This window comes from Nannobrachium achirus (genome assembly GCF_963921795.1).
Source record: "Nannobrachium achirus genome assembly, chromosome: 22".
Taxonomy (NCBI): domain Eukaryota; kingdom Metazoa; phylum Chordata; class Actinopteri; order Myctophiformes; family Myctophidae; genus Nannobrachium; species Nannobrachium achirus.
In genome coordinates this window covers 510,350-523,753 of record NC_137829.1, presented here as the reverse complement: position 1 = coordinate 523,753, position 13,404 = coordinate 510,350, and positions in this window count along the sequence as shown.

The following is a 13,404-nucleotide window of genomic DNA, read 5'->3' as shown; positions in this document are numbered from 1 at the left end:
GAGTTGGAGAGGCCCTCATTGCGCGTTATAGAGAGAGATCTCTCTCTATAGCGCTGCTGCCACTCAAATATTTGCCATTTCAGATCATGACAAGTGACAAGCCAGTGGGCCAATTACATGAGTTATATTTCGTTGTTGTCGGGTGGAAACCTTGTATGTCCAAAACCGTTTGTTTTGTATTTATCATTTAAAAAATGATTTAAACTAGTGAAAACAGCCGATCTGCTGTTTTCACTACTTTTGTGCGACGGCCTCGTATGATGAAGCAGGGCTTTGCTTTGCGAAAAAAAAAATACACATTTGAAACTTGGAGATACAAGGTTTCTGCCCGACAGTGACGATTTACTTTGTTGGCCGCCCAGCCCCTAACATGAAAGGCCGACATTTAATTTTTAATTTTGTTCCTAATGGCCTGCCTGGACCAGCCGGGAATGAACCGGCCGTTCGGGAGTTGTCCCGCTTTTCCCAATGGCCAGCACGTCCCTGGTTGATTATGCTTGATAACAGCATGGATTCTACACTGTCACAGGAGGCCTGCTTCGGTGTGTTGGACCCGGAAACTCCAATGAAGAAAGGCGGTGTTGCTGATGAAGTCAGTTTTTGCCTGAATGTGTTTGCATGGGTAATTATTTGATTTGAACACCCGGTAAAACTGATACATTTCTCTCTTGGTCAGTAGAGTAGAGTGTGTGTATACACATGCAAAAATATACAAAAGGAGATTTTTGTTAAATAAAAGGTTATATAAATGCTGATTATTATGAGGTGGAATCTTTTCAATGTTAGATTTGGAAGTAATCCAATCATAATCCATAATGTATGCATGTGTGTGTGTATGTATACAATATACATACATTATGTATGCATGTGTGCATGGGTGGGTGGGATGTGTGGAGTTCTTTGTTGTTTACAAACCAATGCTATCTACAGTATGTATGCATGTACTGTATAGGCTATATATGAAGGCTATGTATATATACTATCATGTGTAGGCCATGTATCAAAAATAACTCAGTTATTTATATGGAAAGAATCAATAGTGCCATAAAAAAATATACAGTAAGGGCACGCGGTCACACTGCACTTTCATTCTACTTATATGAGAGCGGATTCTGCCAATGCATTTCAATGGGAATGGAGCGGTTTGCTGCCATTTGTGGATTTCTACGAAAAAAGAAAAAAAAAACACTCACATTCCCATTGAAATGCATTGGCAGAATCTGCCCTCATAGGTAGAATAAAAGTGCGGTGTGAGGGCACAGTCACACCAAAGTACCTATGAGAGTGGATTCCCAATTCCGCCAATGTATTTCAATTGGAATGGAGCGGTTTATGCCAGTAGAGGATTTCTGCGTGCCGCGCAGACCGTGCGTTTAATCTGGAACAGATAAATTCTCCACACAGATTCCTGGTCTTCCCCCTCTGTCCAATCGGGTGAGGCGGTGCTGGATACAGGGAGGGTCCTGGAAGTGAGTGACGGGTGCGTCAATGACTTTGGGGACAAAATGTGCTCTCTGCGTTTTTAGTCAGCCGCGCACAAAGAAGAGTTTATCTCCTGGCAAGCATACTTTGGTGTGACCGTGCCCACGGTGCCCTAACAAGCACACTTTGGTGTGACCGTGCCCACGGTGCCCTAACAAGCACACTTTGGTGTGACCGTGCCCACGGTGCCCTAACAAGCACACTTTGGTGTGACCGTGCCCACGGTGCCCTAACAAGCACACTTTGGTGTGACCGTGCCCACGGTGCCCTAACAAGCACACTTTGGTGTGACCGTGCCCACGGTGCCCTAACAAGCACACTTTGGTGTGACCGTGCCCACGGTGCCCTAACAAGTAGAAATCTGAAATTCTAAACTTACAAAGTAAAAGTACTAAAATATTGGCATAAAAATGTACAGCACTTAAAGTAACAAAAGTGGAAAGTAATCATTATGCACACATTTTCAAATGTATAAATGTATACAAATCTTTTGAAAAATAGCGGATCTACAAGCTCACAATGTGTCGCATCGGCCAAAAATGTACCAAAGTTACCTTCCACCACTGAGGGGGAGGTTGTCACATCACCCCCCCCCCCCAGCTCTCTCTCCATCAGGGCTGTGTACTCTCTCTCTCTCTCTCTCCCCTCCTCCTCATTGTCATCCGTGGTGGTGGTGGTGGTGCGGCTGACATTGGGAGGCCTCATCAGAGGACTTGTGTGGGCGTAGGAGATGAAGTGGAAGGCAGAGGTGTGTGTGAGGGTGAGCAGGGAAGGTGTCAGCGCCACGGTGGCTCCGTGGGGAGCACCGGGTCGTGCTGTTCACCACCAGCACCTCTGACAGGCAGTAAGATGATAGATGATAGAGTGTGTTAGATATGGTGCATATTATATTCAGTCATATGTTCACTGTTGTTTGACACTTCTGTCTGTATCTACAGGTACTGTATGTATATACTGTATATGTGTGTGTGTGTGTGTGTGTGTGTGTGTGTGTGTGTGTGTGTGTGTGTGTGTGTGTGTGTGTGTGTGTGTGTGTGTGTGTGTGTGTGTGTGTATCTATCTATCTATCTGTCTATTATGGGACGATAATCATTATTATAGTTTATTGTGATTAAAAAACACTCACAATAATCGTACAGAGATTTTAATGTATCCTCTGTCATACACTGGGATGAATTCGCTTTTGTTGAGCTGCAAACTCAGTACCACTTGTCTTAGACCCTCTATACGTGATAAAACAGACCTGTAAAGAGCACATTTGCGGAGCTCTGAGCTTGTAGATCGACTATTTTTGGCGAAAGTTCCCCCGAATAGTGATGCTGGGGGTTCAAGTTTTAATACGATATCTATATATCGCGACAATATTGTTAATTGCAATTATTTTGCACACACACACACACATATGCACGCACACGCACACACACACACACGCACGCACGCACGCACGCACGCACGCACGCACGCACACACACACACACACACACACACACACACACACACACACACACACACACATATGCACACTCTTCCTCCTAATTTCTTGACCACTGATGGGTTTATGGCAATACTTTGACGTTGCGCTTACTTTGTAAGTTGCTTTTGATCAGAGTGTTTGCTAAATATCCACATTTTAATTCAAGGGTTATAATTATCTGTGATCCAGCTTTCAAAATGTTTTTTCATCCAAAAACGACGTGTAAAGCAACAAGGTTCACTCAACTTAACCACTTAAACCCTGGCATCTGTATTCTGCACAGACAAGCTCACAACGTGTAGTTTGTATACTGACTGTTATTACGCTGCTATTTTCAGCAAAGATATTTAATGTAGAGGGAAAACAGAAAGGTCACTAGTATAGAGCCCTGAGGGACGTCCGGACATTATGGGGTTTATTTAGTGGTTAATCTTCTTCTAGGAACACAATGGAAACCAAGTCCCCAAGAACTATTTTGTGTTTTCCTTTTAACCTAAAGGGGTCATGACATCAAAAAAAGAATAACAAATGTTTTGTGGCTTTTTTTTTTATGTTGCTGGGAAATGAACATTCAACATTCAGTGGTTTTTCTGTAATCTGTATCTGTAGTTTTTTGAATAATAAGGCTCAGAAAAACCAACCAACCAACCAACCAATCAATCAATCAATCAATCAATCAATCAATCAATCCTGCTGCCTATCTCTTACTGTATATAAAGTAGGAAGTGTGACCAAACCTGGGTGTGGGGGGGGGGGGGGGGGGGGGGTTTACTCTCTTTGCATCTATCAATCAAACATTAGTATCAGGCATTAGCTTAATCCATTCATAATGATTAGTTTAACCTAAACTCTTCCAAGGGCAAACCATGATCCAGTAGGAGCGAGATCATTTAGCGACCTACAACCGGGTCGCGACGTGGTCGGTAGTTTTCAGCGACCGGGTCGCTAAATCGAGCGACCGGGTCGCTAAATCACCGACCGCGCCGCTAAATCGACCGACCCGGTCGCTAAATCTACCGACCTGCCTGCAGTTTTAGGTCGGTAGATTTAGCGACCCGGTCGGAAGATTTTGCGCCCCAGTCGGTCGATTTAGCGACCCGGTCGCTCGCTTTAGCGACGCGGTCGGTGATTTAGCGACGCGGTCGGTGATTTAGCGACCCGGTCGGGAGGTTGCGTGGCAGGTTAGCCTAACTGAGGTAACGGTCGGGAGGTTGCGTGGCAGGTTAGCCTAACTGAGGTAAGGTTACTGAGGTTAGGTTTAGGGTTAGGGTTAGGGTTAGGGTTAGTAGGTCGGTGGAAGCGACCACCGGTCGGTGGATTTACCTACCCGGTCGCTGGATTAGCGTCCCAGTCGGTGGAATTAGCGTCCCGGTCGATGGAATTAGCGTCCCAGTCGGTCGATTTAGCGACCCGGTCGCTCGCTTTAGTGCCGCGGTCGGTGATTTAGCGACCCGGTCGCTCCATTTAGCGACCCGGTCGCTCGCTTTAGTGCCGCGGTCGGTGATTTAGCGACCCGGTCGCTCCATTTAGCGACCCGGTTGCTCGATTTTGCGACCCGGTCGCTGAAAACTACCGACCACGTCGCGACCCGGTTGTAGGTCGCTAAATGATCTCGCCCTCTCTCCCATGATCATCGCAGCTGAAATAACACCTGCTTTAGTGCCAGTCTAAATGATCATTATTTGGACATAGTGCGGTATGCTATGTATTCCCGTAGGAATGTTTTGCCAAAATTGTTTTTTTTTTGCTGTTTTGTCTTCTGTAGAGACCAAACTATCAGAAAATGATGGGGGTTAAATTTTCAGACCCCTCCCTCATTTCCTGGAGGCGGGTCACTTCAGTTTTGGCCCTATTCAGCGATGTTTTCCCAATTTCCCAGAGGAGTTTTCTGCAAAAAAACGATTTGTTTGCTGTTTTGGCTTCTGTAGGGACCAAACTATCAGAAAATGATGGGGGTACACATTTTCAGACCCCTCCCTCATTTCCTGGGGGGGGGGGGGGGGGGGGGGGTCACTTCAGTTTTGGCCCTATTCACCTATGTATTCCCATAGGAGTATTTTGCTAAAATTGATTTCTTCGCTGTTTTGGCTTCTATTCAGCAGCGAAATGTGATGTCACTTCCGTGAAATGGCGTGAAATGTCGCCCTCTACGGGGTTCATGCTGGTATTGTTTTGTATTCAAATCGCCATTGAGGAATTTGCGATCACCGCATATAAGAACTGTGTTAAAAATATAAACACACCATGTGCGCGGACATGCTCTCAGCGACAGTCTGTCCCAGACACGAGTGTCTCTCTGTAGTTTCCAACATTTAGGACAGCGTTGATTACATTTTCTCTGACAACAGGCTATATCAGATATGAATGAATATCATAAACTATGCAGAACCCCCCCGCTGACAGAAACGCGCACATGGTGTGTTTATTTTTTTAACACAGTCCTTATATGCGGCAATCGCAAATTTCCCAATGGCGATTTGAATACAAAACAATACCAGCATGAACCCCCTAGAGGGCGTCATTACGCACAAATGACGACATGGCTTCGTTTCTCTATAGGGACCAAACTATCACAAAATGACAGGGTTCCAATTTTCAGACCCCTCCCTCATATCCTGGGGGGAGTACTTTACAGTACTTTATACACAACTTCACAGTATATTCTGAGGCTATTCAATAGTTTAGGTAGGAACAGTTCAAGTGAGGAGGAAGGGGTAGCATATACTTCTGACCTGTTATTATTCTAGTCAAATACAGGCTCATTCCCACTGGGCCAGATAAACAGATACAAAAATATATTTCTCCATTCAAGTGGATGGTAAGATACAGATAAAAGAAAATATCTGTCACATATATTTTTTTATCTGTGTCTTACCATCCACTTGAATGGAGAAAGATATTTCTTTATCTGTTAATCTGGCCCAGTGAGAATGGGCCTTTATACTGTTGACAAAGTGTCCAGTCCAGTGCCATAGCACTTGCAGAGACTGACTGTCCCTTGCAACCTGCTTTACACCCACATGTGATGAGCTCAAGTATTTTCTTTGGAGCAGGGAGGGCAAGACACCTGACTGGAACATACCCTCCACTCTCTGAATTCCACCAATTCTCTTCAATTGGTGGAAGCTCAGGGCTCAGGGCAATTGGAGATCGGTGTCAGCAGCCTCTTCGATGTGTGCACCTCCTCAAAATCATGTCCCTTGATGAAGGTATCATATATGACAACGAGCTTGAAAGAACTGTCCCTTGAGAAATACTCAAGCAGTCCCTGGCCTAACACATGTCAACTTCTCCTTGGTTGATCACACAGTCAGGAGTTCCTTGATGGACATAGTGAGCTTCATCTCTGGATGAAGACTTCATGTTTTTCGACTGATCCATATACCTAATATTACCTATCAAAGACAACTTGACCCTCAACATAACCAGCCATCATCGTTATGATGCGTTTGTTGAATGCATCCTGAAGATGTGACAGCTTTTTGTCTTTTTCATGTTCTGAAGCAAACCCATGGCATCAACAATAAGAACTTTGACAGAATAATCGTCCTCCGTCAGATCATGCTATGGGACACATGGAAGATCTTCCTACAGGGGCTCTGCCCTGGCATCTTCAATTGCATGCAAAATCTGAACCCCCTCATTTTCTGACAGTTTGGTCCCTAAAGAAGCCAAAACAGAAAAGAAGAAAAAAAAGATCTATGGGAATATAGAGCCGAATAGGGCTAAAACTGAAACCCCCCCCCTCGCCGCCTCAGGAAATGGGGGAGGGGTATGCAAATTTGAACCTGTCATTTTCTGATAGTTTGGTCCCCATAGAAGCCTAAACAGCAAACAAATCAATATTAGCAAAAAATACTATGGGAAATTGGGAATACATAGCCGAATAGGGCCAAAACTGAAGTGACCCGCCCCCAGGAAATGAGGGAGGGGTCGTAAAATTTGACCCCCGTCATTTTCTGATAGTTTGGACCCTATAGAAACAAAATCTGCAGAAAAGTCAATTTTGGCACAAAAATCCTACGGGAGCTGTATTTTGGACATAGCATACCACACTAACACACCAGTGGCAAAGACGGATCAATCTCCTTGCACAGTGCTTCTCAAACGTTTATTTCCATTTCAAGGACCCCCTTAACTCTGAGAGTCCATTTGTACACTCTCAGAGTTTAACACTCATCTTTTCTTTTCCCTAATTACAATCTAAAATATGAACCCTTGTTGCAAAAAAACGAAGTTGTCCTTAAGTACATTTTGATAGCAATACCTTTGTACTTTTTGAGTAGATTCCAGACTTTTATTTGTTGTAACAGAGTATTTCTATGTTCTGTATTGATACATTTACTTAAGTAATTAATGTGTGTTCTTTTCCCACCACGGCAGGTGCCTCTTTCTCACAATACCTATTGCACCGCAAGCATGTTATATATATAGATACATATTAGATACATATTATATATATAGATACATATTATATATATAGATACATATTATATATATAGATACATATTATATATATAGATACATATTAGATACATATTATATATATAGATACATATTATATATATAGATACATATTATATACACCACCTTCTGCAGGTGCACTCTATCTCACAAATACTGTACCTAATGCACACAGGCATTTTATATACTGTATATAGGCTACACACATACTGTATACTGTATAATAAAACACCCAACTATGTAGCTATACTGCCCATTTCTCCTGGTGTCAGGTCAGTACAGCAAAACAACATAGTCAAGCTCTGGATAAAGCCTACATACAGTACGTACATACATAAATAGAACCTACATACAGTACGTACATAAATGCATAGCCTACATCCCCTTGTGCATTCGAACAGATTTAACCCATTCAGGCCAAGAATTATTGAATGCTTTAACCAGTGAAAAATAGCATTTATACAAGCTCACATTTGTAGATCTGCTAATTTTGAAAAAGTCACGAAAATGTGTGCAAATCTTTGAATATATGTATTTTCAAAGCGAACGTTTGTAACTCAAATTTGCTTCTGGGTGGTCCCTGGAACTAGATATTTTGAGATGGGGGTCCGTGGCCAAATACATATCATTTTGGGGGTCCTTCACATGAAAAGGTTTGAGAACCACTGACATAGTAGTCTCTCAAGACCAACTGAGCTCCATTTAAGTGAAAAGGACCTTTTCTTTGACGATGGCTAGCCAGATTGCTGACATAGAAACATCGGTTTTTCAAAAAATCTTGGAAGGATTCAAAAGACACTTATAGAATCGGGTCAAAATTCTAATTTTCACGATTTTTCAAAAAATAGCAGATATACAAGCTCACAGCGCGGCATCGAGTTAAAGCATAAGATAATGATACACAATAATGTGTACCTGTCATAAATGGGATAAACGTAACCAGACCGACGGCTTCTAATGCATTCACTCCCGTGAAGAGAGGAAAGGCAATCCAGTATCCTGTTATTTTTACATAACGACTGTGTGGGAGGCTGCTGCTGTTGATGATGAGAGCCGTAACCCATACAGCTACAGAGATGTGGCGATGATGTGTAGGCAGTTCAGTCTTCCTCCCACCAAACTGAATCTGGCTCAGCAGCACGGCAGCATGTGAAAGGACCAAGTCACAAAATAAAAAATTATGCGTAAAACTGAGATAAAACGCCCCAATGTCAAACTGGAAATATTTTGGGGGATTCAAAAGTCTTTAAAAAAAATAGAAAAAATAAAGAGGGTTTGGATTAAAATGAGGGTTTGCATTTAAATAGAATATGCATGAATGTGTTTATGCATTTTGAATCCCCCACATTCGTAAGCGGAATGTGTCTCTGCCCTTTATTATGTTGAGAGAGGGGAAAAAATAATGCAATATTTCAGAAAATGTTCGGGGGAAGTTAATTATGCAATAACCTTAAACTGTATTTCCAAAAGGCTGCTGCAGAAGCCTCTGGCTGGTGTATTTTTGATATATCTTACTTAATATTTATCATAAGATAAACTTGTGAAATAGGGACTGTAGCTATATTTACTGTAGGGACTGTAGCTATATTTACTGTAGGGACTGTAGCTATATTTACTGTAGGGACTGTAGCTATATTTACTGTAGGGACTGTAGCTATATTTACTGTAGGGACTGTAGCTATATTTACTTGAACCCTATATAGCATCCCTATTCTGGTCATGTCATAATAATAGGTCAGTGCCATATACTGTACGTAAATAGCAGATCGACAAGCTCACACCGTTGTGCGCTTGTACTGTCGATAAGCTACAAAAGAGATTTAGCTGTAGAGGGGGAGTTAGGCCATGAATAGAGTGTCTTGTCTCTGTCGGTTGGAATATGTCCATCAAAACTGTTACTTTTTCAGGATTCAAATTCAAAATCAGGATCCCCACGCTCAGAGTGGATCTGCTACTTTCCATCTGCTACTTTCGATGTAAGCTGTATCCAAGCTGTAAGCATGGATATCTGCTATGTTTTAATAGTTAAAGCTCAAAATAAAGGTTAAAGTGGTTCCAGGTCTTTTTCGTAAAAGTTTTATCCCACAATTTTGTAACCCCTTTTAGTTCCGAAATATGCGGGCAGAAAATATGCGATTATGCGGCCAAACATACATCTACCCACCTACCTACCTACCTACGTACGTACGTACGTACCTACCTACCTACCTACCTACCTACCTACCTACCTACCTACATACACTCAGTACATACGTATCTACATAAGCAGCCGAACGCAGTACTTGCGCGCTCTGCTGCCGCAAGTAATTATCGGAAAGTACAATCTTTGAGTCTTTTGTGTTTTGCAAATACAGTACATGACTTTCACTCTGCTACATTTAAATCAGAAATATTGTACTTTTGACTCCAAAACATTTCTAGGAAGGTGTCAAGGGACTCTTGAGACCGAAACTTAACAAACAATATGATCTACAGTACAGGCTTGTAGATCTGCTATTTAGCCTAAACTATTGTTGAGAATTTCTGAATCTGATGCGAAGCATTGTGAGCTTGTAGATCAGCTATTTTCAAAAAGATTGTTATACATTTGAAAACTTGAAATGGGACATCCTGCATGATGAGTACTTTTACTTTTGGTACTTTAAGTACATTTTGATGTCAACACTTGCGTACTTTTACTCAAGTACATTTTGAATCCCGGACGTTTACATGTAACAGAATGTTTGCAGTATTGATACTTTTATCAATACTGACATTCCCCGGAATTATAATAGTATGATACAGTAGGTCACGTGGTCTCTCTGAAATCTGAAAACGGTCTGAAACAGTCTGACACTCATGTCACAGTGTAATCTGCCCCTCGCCCCCCAACAACAGCTGACCAGTACAGTAAGTAGTGTAAGTACAGCCAATTAATTTGATTGGCTATTTGGCTTATAATTGCGCATTCTCACAAAAACATCAACATATTAACTCATATTTTAAGATTACTTTTTAAAGTGACAGTAGGGGAGAGCGGGGTAAACTGAGACACCGGGTAAACTGAGACACTCCATTTATCTTGGCAATGGAACACATTTGTGGTCATGTGACCATTATATTTTCAAGCCCCTTGAATTTCCCACTTGCCATGAAAAGAGAGACCTGATAGTGCTGTAGAAAACATGATTTTTTCACAAAAATGTGTTTTCTGCAGGTAAAAGTAAATTTTCTTGCTGTCAACATAATCAGCTGTTGTGTCAAAGCAAATTGATGCAGGGAGAACATTTTATATCATACATGTTGATGAACTACCAACTTATAAATCCATGTGATAGATGCTAGCTGAAGATTACCCTGAATTGATAAAAACATCCCTTTTCCCAAAATGTGGCTGTGGGGTAAAGTGAGACAATTGCTTCGGGGTAAAGTGAGACACCATCTCACATTATCCCAACATGATAGACAGGGAGAAAGCTGTAAAAACCTGGTTAAAGGCTGTAACAAACTAGTCTCAGTTGATTCTTATGTATTTTCCCCTGTAGAATCCATTTCTGATATATATTTCTTTGTATTGTGCATAATTAATGAGATAATTAGCATATTTGACTAGATTTGACTAGATATGCATATTATTTCATTAGTTATGCACAATACAACAATATACTTTGCAGAAATAGATTCTACAGGACAAATGACATAAGGATCAACTGAGGAAAGTTTGGTAAACCCTTCTATCAATTCTTTATAGGGTTTTTAGTTTTTTCCTTCTGCCCATGTGTCACATTATTTGACACATGGGTGGAAATGACAGGACAAAGCCTATTAAAAGAATGTCTGCTATGTACATTTTTGTATTGCGCATATTTAACCCGGTTAACCGGGTTTTTGTGTTTTTATGGTAGTTTTAAAGTGAAAAAAGTGAGTGAATCACTTTACCCCGTTGATTTCTCTGGTCTGTCTCAGTTTACCCCGGTCTTGACACAAGACCACTTTTTTTAAAACAATCATATTTTCTCTGCCTTTTGTCTTGAATATGTTCTGATATCTTCCATTGTTAGGAAACATCCCAAATTACTGGGAAATGTGTACATTTTTACTGATATATCTTTTAGTTCGCCTAGAGGGGAGCAAATGTAAAAAGTGTCTCAGTTTATCCCACTCTCCCCTACCCCTTTAGATGACAGTCCTACTTTAAGTAAAACATTTTAGTAGCCTACTTCTTCCACCACACACTGACCCCGTATACAGGGACATGCTGGCCTTTGGGAAAAGCGGGACAACTCCCGAACGGCCGGTTCATTCCCGGCCATTAGGAAAAAATTAAAAATAAAATGTCGGCCTTCGTTCCATTTTGGGGGCGTAAATCGTCACTGTCGGGCAGAAACCTCGTATCTCCAAGTTTCAAATATGTAATTTTTTTTCGCAAAGCAAAGCCCTGCTTCATCATACAAGGCCGTCGCACAAAAGTAGTGAAAACAGCAGATCTACAAGCACACAACGCCTCGCGGTGCGAGGCGTTGTGTGCTTGTAGATCGTCTGTTATCACTAGTTTAAATCATTTTTAAAATGATAAATACAAAACAAACGGTTTAGGACATACATGTACAAGGTTTCCACCCGACAATGACGAAATATAACTCATGTACAGTAATTGGCCCACTGGCTTGTCACTTGTCATGATCTGAAATGGCAAATCTTTGAGTAGCAGCAGCGCTATAGAGAGAGATCTCTCTCTATAGCGCAGAGAGAGATCTCTCTCTATAGCGCAGAGAGAGATCTCTCTCTATAGCGCGCAATGAGGGCCAGGCCTCTCCAACTCTTTTTCCCGGGCTGAATCAGGGGCCCAGCATGTCCCTGCCCACATACCAGCAGATACAGTTATTTCCCCTGATCCTGCTCTGAGGGTTAGGGTTAGGGTTAGGGTTAGGGTTAGGGTTAGGGTTAGGGTTAGGGTTAGGGTGCTCTGACAGTGCAAATCCAGGTCTGTTCTGTCACCTCATTGGGTTTGCATTTGCACAACAAGAACCAGACAGCGTGGATTTCTGATGCGCCGAGCTCCTTAAATATATGGCATCTCCTCCCTCAGGGGTTTTGGTGGTGTGTCACATTTCTCCCTTTTTCTTAACGGTGAACCGACTGTAAACCTCACACACACGCACGCGCGCGCACACACACACACACACACACACACACACACACACACACACACACACACACACACACACACACACACACACACACACACACACACACACACACACACACACACACACGGCAGGAAGGGTTATTTATCTGTAAATTGATGGCCAACACCTCTCCCTTTCCCTGGGAGGTGTGTGTGTGTGTGTGTGTGTGTGTGTGTGTGTGTGTGTGTGTGTGTGTGTGTGTGTGTGTGTGTGTGTGTGTGTGTGTGTGTGTGTGTCCGTCTGCCCGCCGGTCCCTCTTAAATTGGGAGGTTAGGCTTCAGACTGCTCTTATTTGGCTCCTGCTTTAGCCTCACATAATGGAGCAATCTCCTCCCCTCTGAGTGCTCATGCATCCCCACATGGCTCTCGCTGTGATTTTCATTGCAAAAAGAATGTCCCAGCCTATTGCTTTCTCTGTGCTGGGCAGTTGACCCAGCTCATTCATATTCATCTCAGCCTTGACAGCCTCCTATATCATCCATTACTAGCCTGGGGGAGTTTGATTTCCCTCCAAGGGCTCCCGTATCTTAAGCCCGGCGCTAGACGGCGCTAGGAACAGAACAGCTCAGTTATTATTGCTATTTTAACAACCAACACAATCCTCATTGATTTACGCTCAGCTCCCGCATTGTAGCCTATAATAATGATTACCAAACGTATACCTTGGGCTCATCTGTGCCGCTGTTTTGGTCTAAAATGTGGTGTGGTCTGGTGCAGTGCTATCTTAAAGAGGTGTTGCCATAGTTTTGTACTAAGTTAACATTATTCTAATAGACCACAGGGTGGGGTTATTATGGGCAGATGTGTCTTCCCTGT